The sequence below is a fragment of the Oncorhynchus masou genome, chromosome 29, assembly GCF_036934945.1.
Source record: "Oncorhynchus masou masou isolate Uvic2021 chromosome 29, UVic_Omas_1.1, whole genome shotgun sequence".
NCBI lineage: Eukaryota > Metazoa > Chordata > Actinopteri > Salmoniformes > Salmonidae > Oncorhynchus > Oncorhynchus masou.
Genome location: NC_088240.1, coordinates 59,208,771 through 59,215,146, shown reverse-complemented (window position 1 = coordinate 59,215,146; position 6,376 = coordinate 59,208,771).

Sequence of the window (6,376 nt, the reverse complement as noted above, 5' to 3'; positions counted from 1 at the left end):
TGCAACAAAATGGAAGCTGGGGTAGGTATATGTAGCTGCGCAAACTGAGCTCTGACCAATCACAACAGCTCTTTGACCGAAGGACCAATCGGAGAGGCGATACACAGACGCATTCACGTCTGTTGCCAGACAGTTGACGCGAAAAGACAAACCTCCCAACCTCGGCTTCCTTTGTTGTTGGAATTTCCATGAAGGAGTGGTAAAGCATCAAGAAAACCACCATTTAGATTCAAATCAAATAAAACGACTTGTATTTATCCACCAAACCTGACAGTCAATAGCAGATGCTTCGGAAAAAGTTAATACTGGTGTTCCAAATGAACAATTGATAAAATATGTCATGATATGTAGACCGACATTACTAAATCATTTGAGTAGCCTACACTAACCAGGTTTCCATACAACATATGTATGCTAAACTGTTGGCTAGAGTGCACTTGCCACGACCAGAGTGGGCACGTTCGCTATGTAATGTAAAACGTGTTGCGACAAAACCATCAGTATAGTTGGAAATGCGATGGAACCCCGTTAAAATATGTTGTTTTTTTCGATACATTGAACAGCAAAAGTAATGTGTCCACTACGTCATCACGCACAGCCTTTTATCAACAACAAGTCAATCTGATGGAAACAGGACTCTTGGGGAAATGCGCGTATTGTTTATATGGAGGTTTTAGAATATTCGCATGGAATTCTGTTGCCAATTGGACGGAAACCTAGTTTGTGAGAGAATCTGTTAGAGATCAATTCCTACTAAGATTATGATATGATTGGCTTCTCAATAGTTCAGTATTATGTAATTCAACTCAATATCAGCCATGACAATGTATATTCCTGAATATAACAGCATTTCTTAATATATTTATAGTGGTTTTGTATTTATATTTTTATTACGATATAATAAAATAAAAAAGAAACAACATTTAACCGGATTTCCTGTAGTAGTGATTCATGTGAAAGGAAGTGAACAGCAGCAACAGGCTTTTGCAAGACTGGGCAAATTACTGTCATCAGTTACCTGCTAACAATGGGCCTACGTCGCAGTAATTTCTCAGATATTTGCTCAAGATAGTAAAAAAAAGTCCCCATAGCTTATTCCCTTTATATGTTTGTTGTTGTGTATTTAGGGTTCAGGATTATTGACCATAGATCATAAAGTGAAATATATTTTACTTGATTGTGTTAAACAATTTTGCACTCTCAATTAAACCCCACCCTAACTGCATCACTATGGTGGCCCATATGTATATATCATTTTTTGTTTGTTTTGGGGCTCTATAGTCAGCCACTGTCAAGATGTAGGTCTGTTATTAACAGTATTTTCTCACTTAGTATCTGTGTGTTCCATGTTGTCTCTGTTGTTTGATAAGATACTCAAATGACATGCCCCTAAACCTGACCTAATTTTACCATTGCAAATGTTACCTAACGTTAACTTGGCTGGGAACATAGGACTTGCACTATTGTTGTTCTAACATGTTACATTAGAAACCACAAAGCTTGGATTTATAAACCGTTTCCTGCCATCATACCACTAGGTGTCAATGTGCTGCATCCTCTCTGATAATATACTATCCATTTGTACACCGTGTCTGGTTCGTTTGGGGTAATTGCATTTGCCATTGTCATGGAGCTCTCTCCCAGCCGCCTGACAGTGGAGGTTTATTTCAGAACACGTAAGGAGATCTGATCATATTACACAATTATAGGAGGATATCTTCTGTTTTCAGAGACGAGAGCAGCACCTCAGACCAGACCTCAAACAACAAACCTTTATGAGGACAATAAATATGTCTCGCCTGTGTCTGATTTCAGCTTCCATGTTTTATATCAGAGCATGTTTCTAATCTGTGGTAATAGTACAGTGATGACAGTATACACGGAGTCTGTGACTTATTATAGAACCTACTGTTCTAGATTTTGAAGACTGGGTTTACGTGTTAAATATTTATAGCAGGTCCAAGTCTCCGGGATAAAACAATTGTATAACGGTTACAATGGATGAATTCCAACTGTGCTCGCCAATGTCTTAACACTCATCTGTGTCTCTCACTGTAAAAAGAGTGTTGTTGCAACATTTTGCCTGTCTATCAACCCGTATACCTTGAGTGAGTACCCAGTGTGTACTACACACCCCTGTGACAAGTCCTTGCAAAGGTTGGGCCTCCTCAGGCCAGAAGCTATGTATGGAATTTAGGTCATTGGGAGGCTCTACCAGGTCACACAGGAGTATAGAGGTGGTACACGCAGGATGTTAAATAACCCAAGTTGTCAAACTCTCCTGACATGGGAACACAAGCAATCCCTCTCACCCTATTTTGGGCAAGAGGTTGGGTGTGTTTGTGTAGAATTAATAATGACTACAAATATATTGTTTTGTGATACATACAAAGAGCTGAAAGGAAAATCAACAGGCTGTTGCAATTGCGTTTTACATTAGGTAATCTGTTGTAAGCAAATAACTAACTGTAACACAATGACTTTAACTTCAAATCAAATTTTATTTGTCACATACACATGGTTAGCAGATGTTAATGCGAGTGTAGCGAAATGCTTGTGCTTCTAGTTCCGACAATGCAGTAATAACCAACAAGTAATCTAACTAACAATTCCAAAACTACTGTCTTATACACAAGTGTAAGGGGATAAAGAATATGTACATAAAGATATATGAATGACTGATGGTACAGAGCAGCATAGGCAAGATACAGTAGATGGTATCGAGTACAGTATATACATATGAGATGAGTATGTAAACAAAGTGGCATAGTTAAAGTGGCTAGTGATACATGTATTACATAAAGATGCAGTAGATGATATAGAGTACAGTATATGCGTATACATATGAGATGAATAATGTTCCATTCATCTGAAAGGAGGGAATAGGACACGGTCAGACTACAGTTTAAGTGAGGGGTCATATCAGTGCCTTTTTTTCTCTCTTTAAGAGAGGCGGTGGGAGAGTGGGAGGAAATTTGATCTTGAGACAGCACTCAGCATTATGGCCATAAAAGTATGAAACCTGGCCTGAAGCTATTTCTCATTGAATGTATAAGGAGAGGATACTTTTTGTATTTGGTTCTGGGTTCGGAGACCGATGTTATTTGGCTTATTGTATAACATTTAAAATCATTCCATTAATAACCATAAAAGGTATAGTAGGTGCCAAATGCTGAGCTTGTGCACCTGTTGAGACAATGACAGAAATGAAAAAGTGGAGGAGCTTAGCTGCCTGCTTGTAATCAGATTTCCTCCCTCTGCCCAGCCAAATTGGTCAGGTCACCGACAGGGCAGTGAAGAGGAGGATAGTATACTGCCTTTAAATCAGACATGGTCGACTCTAGTGAGTGGGTCAATGCAGGACCAGACCATCTTTTTCAGTCCAAATGTGTTCAATGTATTGTATAACGTGTGTGTTGTAAAGCTAAAATTGTAAAACATTAATTATTTCAGATTGCATATGGGCAAATTAGCTCTTAGAACCTGATTAGAATATATTAACACATTATTAATTTTATATGTCCTAAACGACAGTTTCTTAATTTTGATAGGCTAATAAAGTATTGTAATTTCCTCCCCTGTGGGATTTTTAAAATTGATTATTTCTAGGCAACAGTACGCAACAAACTTCTGCTTGCCTCAATCATGCCACTTCCCCTACAAACTTTTACCATTCTTGAGTTCCCCCAGTTGGTATAGTAGTTGTTACAGATTGTGAAGAAAAACTAACTGGTTGTTCGTTAGTGTCGCCCCCTCTTGCTTAAAAAAAACATGACATCCTGGTTGTCTCATCGTGCATGACCATCATTTAGATGATGTGGTCATAGTAAAAAAAAAATCTGTATTGAGTAATATGCAGGAAATACAACTTTTGCACAACGAGGGAATCTTGACACAATCATGCCACAAGGGACGAGCATAAAGAACAGATCATATTCAATTGGGGGTTTCGAGCTCTCAGTTGTATAAAAAAAAACAATGGTACCATTCTGAATAAAGGATGCAGTACTTTAGAATCAGTGAAACGTCTATCATTATCAACCCCTGTGGAGTAAACACAATATTTCATTGCACTTAACAGGCCATTTCTGCATCACTATTGGATGGATTATGGCTCGCCAGAGGTCACAGTCTCGGTCTTTTCTGTTCTTTAACCTTGTTTCCTCACACATCCTGAAACACAGCTCACTCTCACAGTGAGTGCTCTGTCTCCTCCCGAGGCACCATTTCAACTTTTAATGCACAAATGGGATTGACAAAAAGGCAGAAAACATGAACGTGTTAGTACTTCAGGGACTGCATAAATGTCTAAATATATTGGAGAAATGGAAAGGTGAGGTTGGAGAGATGAAGGGGGGGGGGGTAGCCAACCTTTCCATTCATGAGTATTGTATGTGTTAGGAGGACATTATTTAAGACATTACAGAGTGATGGCCCCCCCTGAAATAAATCTCTTATGACCTTTAATCATGGCCTGTACGACTTTAGAACCTGTAGAATTTGTAAATGTAAACATGGATAGTAAAATCTAATGCTCAGCTCCTAAATGTTGAATCTATTTCAGGTATGGCTTCCCTTTCTTTTTCCCCAAGCAGTTCTCATCGTAGACCAGTGTCTCACTCTCACTCACTGGCTGTTTCTGGTGAGGGGAGATAGGTGGAACTCACTGGCTGAGGTCATCAGTTTGGTCCATCTTCTGCCTACACCACAGCAGAACTGACACAAAAGAATCCACACCTGCCTTTATTCTTTTAGACTATGATGAGTCCATTCCCAACAATAAAGCGTTACCGACCCTTTTTTAATTTTTTTTATTACATTTTGCCTAAAATGACATACCCAAATCCAACTGCCTGTAGCTCAGGACCTGAAGCAAGGATATGCATATTCTTGATACCATTTGAAAGGTAACACTTTGAAGTTTGTGGAAATGTGAAATGAAATGTAGGAGAATATAACACATTAGATGGGGCGGCAGGGTAGCCTAGTGGTTAGAGCATTGGACTAGTAACCGAAAGGTTGCAAGTTTAAATCCCCGAGCTGACAAGGTACAAAATCTGTCGTTCTGCCCCCTGAATAGGTAGTTAACCCACTGTTCCTAGGCCGTCATTGAAAATAAGAATTTGTTCTTAACTGACTTGCCGAGTAAAATTAAGGTAAAATAAAAAAAATAAAAGATCTGGTAAAAGATAATACAAAGAAAGAAAAAAAAAATTTTTCATCATCTTTGGAATGCATAGAGAAAGGCCACAATGTATTATTCCAGTTTAGGCACAATTTATATTTTGGCCTCTAGATGGCAGCAGTGTATGTGCAAAGTTTTAGACTGATCCAATGAACCATTGCATTTCTGTTCAAAATGTTCAAGTATCAAGTCTGCCCAAATGTGACTAATTGGTTTATGAATGCATTTTCAAGTTCATAACTGTGCACTTTCCTCAACCAATAGCATGGTATTTGCTCACTGTAATAGCTACTGAAAATTTGACAGTGCAGTTAGACTAACAAGAATGTAAGCTTTCTGCTCATATCAGATATGTTCATGTCCTGGGAAATGTTCTTGTTACTTCCAACCTCATGCTAATCACATTAGCGCACTTTAGCTCAACCATCCCGCGGGGGGGAACACCGATCATGTAGAGTTTAAAAAGTATGAAAAATTAGCTTAATGAAAAAAGGAAATAGTAACACAAAATAATCATAATGAGGCTATATACAAGGAATACCGCTAACGAGTCAATGCGTATGGGTATGAGGTAGTTGAGGTAAATGAGGTGTGCGACTGTACTCAGAAAATATTCAGCCCTCTTCACTTTTTCCACATTTTATTATGTTGGTCTTATTCTAAAATGAAAAAAAAAAAATCCTCAAAGTACAGAGGGATCCTTGATGAAAACCTGCTCCAGAGTGCTTAGGACCTCAGACTGGGGGCGAAGATTCACATTCTCCAAGCACAAAGACAAGATAACACAAGAGTGGCTTCAGGACAAGCCTCTGAATGCCCTTGAGTGACCCAGTCAGAGCCCGGACTTGATCCCGATCAAACATCTCTGGAGAGACCTGAAAATAGCTGTGCAGCGACGCTCCCAATCCAATGAGTTTGAGATTATCTGCAGAGAAGAATGGGAGAAACTTCCCAAATACAGGTGTGCCAAGCTTTTAGGGTCATACCCAAGAAGATTTGAGGCTCTTATCGCTGCCAAAGGTGCTTCAACAAAGTAAAGTGCCTGAATACTTTTGTAAATGTGATATCACATTTTTATTTTTAATACATTTGCAAAAAATGTCTAAGAACCTGTTTTCGCTTTGTCTTTATGGAACATTGTTTGTAGATTGATGGGAAAAAACGCATCAATTTTAGAATAAAGGCTGTAAC